The sequence below is a fragment of the Anser cygnoides genome, chromosome 3, assembly GCF_040182565.1.
Source record: "Anser cygnoides isolate HZ-2024a breed goose chromosome 3, Taihu_goose_T2T_genome, whole genome shotgun sequence".
NCBI lineage: Eukaryota > Metazoa > Chordata > Aves > Anseriformes > Anatidae > Anser > Anser cygnoides.
In genome coordinates this window covers 83,293,636-83,295,895 of record NC_089875.1, presented here as the reverse complement: position 1 = coordinate 83,295,895, position 2,260 = coordinate 83,293,636, and positions in this window count along the sequence as shown.

Here is a 2,260-nt window from a genome sequence, read left to right as displayed (position 1 = left end):
CAGATGCAGGGAAGACGTCAGGGGAAGGAGGTTGTGGCTGGGGAAGGAGAGGCTGAAGAGCTTTGTGCTCTGTGGAGGATACTCCTCTTCTGTGCTGCAATGGGGCCTGAGTCCCCATCTGCCTCTCACCTTTTCCCCACTGGCAGTAAATATATATGAAACACAATTCAGTGTTCCCCTCTGGTGCTATTCCACTTGGAAAACTGTGACTATGGCTTTGTTAGAGTGAATGGACAAGGTCCATACCCTAGATTTAATCCTCCCGAGGAACCGTGTGCATGTCACTTACATGTCACACCACAGAATGTGCACGTTCCCAACATATAAGTTTTAAAACTACTGAAAGCACCCACCTTTGGGTGCAGATCAGGTGTATAAAGGATGAATCTGATCTAAAGGGCTGAGCAAGCCCCTGCTTTTGTTGAAGAAATACAAAACTATACAGTGAACAGTACTGCCTCGGGGAACCAGGTAGTTAGGAACAAAAACTTGTGTGGTTTTTGTGTGTTTTTTTTTTTTTTCTCCTTTATTACAACTTAAAGTGTGAGCCAGCTCTTCCTAGGTGTGATCTACTCTTCTCTGAACAGCCACTCAGCAATGCAGAGACAAGTGAGTGCAAAAGTGGCTGGGTTTGATGGATGCCTGGAGTGGCTGTTGCTGAAGCATGCTGGTAACACCCTTCCTGCTCCAAAGGGCTCCCAGTCCTCAAAATCACTAGGCAAGCAGACCTTATGTGACCCCTTTGCTGTGTATGTGCACCCTCTACCACTGACTGGAAATATGGATGGGATGGTTGGAAGTCCAGCGTGTGTTTCTGAGTGGAGGCATTTGTCTGTTTGAAAGTATTTGAGGGAAAGAACAGACCACAACCATGGTATTTGCTGGAGTGTGTTACAAGAGTAAAAATAGCTTGTGACAAATACTTGCGTAAGGGGCATGAGAGCCTGAGCTGTGCTTGGAGTGATCGAGGGTCATGCAAAGTTTGGGTGGCACCAGGAAAAGGAGAAGGGAAACCTGATGTACAGCATGCCAAAGCACTTCTTCAGGTGACAGAAACACTGTGGAATAGTCTTGATAAACAGTTGATAAACAGACTGGAGAAGAGTTTTGTCCATTAAACTGAACAAAAAGTAAAAATTCAGTACTTCAATAAATACAAGAAAAATGCCAGAAATTGTCTTTTTGTTTCTGCTGACTTCAACTTTGTCAGGTACAGATCAGTTAGACAGGCAAGGACCCTGCTAGCTGGCTTGTATCTAATATTAACCCATGATGAGCACTTCACACCCATTCCAACTACTGATGCGTCCTCACTAGCGATAAATGCACATGGGATTTCAAACAAAAGCTGTGTTGCACAACAGCTCCAGGGGGAAGAAAAAAATGCATCTGGTCATCAGGATTTCATTATGATAGTCAGCAAGGCCATAGACAATCACTTGGGCTTTTGTGGACAGCAGCATGGCGTACACAGGCCACACAGCATACTGGCAGCAAGGCCAAGGCTTCCCAAAATCGCCACACTTTCTGTGCTTGGGCTGTACGGATGCTTAGCCCACATATTTGGCATTCTGTGCTGTGGGCTGCAACAAGGAAAGCATCCATGCTGGGTGTTGCTGTAGGTTCACAGCTGTGCATTGCTTTTGTCCCAAAGGAGCAGGAAATTCACACCGTGGTGAAGAGGCCAGGACATGGGCTGTGGAGTCGGCGATATGCTGCTGGGGAGATCTGGAGCCACCACAACCCGGTCAGCTGCACCGGTTGGGGACTCCAACTGCTCGAGGGCCAGAAATCCCACAGAAATGACAAGGGGGGAACAAACTGCAAGCAGACAGTGTTGGTAATAGAAGATGAAATATACAATATTGCTTAATATGTGTTACATTTGCTATGTACTGTTCCAGGGCTGCGCTTGGAAGATACAAAATATATGTGCAAAGATGGCATGAGAGAATGCACCAATTCATGATGAGGAGTAAGGAGGACTAAAAGGATGCCCAATTTGCAAGACATCTAGATAACTGGGGCCTCTCGGACCCCGAGAACTGGATCAAACCAACCTTGCGGTTTGGACTGAGACCGAGGGCTCAGAGAGCATGCGTAAGAAGAAAAGGTTAAAAAGTTCAACTCTGATGAAGACATCTTACTTCATCCCGACGACCACCTGGACGACCACCAGAGAGTAATACGCAAGCGCAGAAGGACTGATAAGATAATTAGCATACGAAGCAGGACTAGGCAGAGCTAGGAAATGAATATG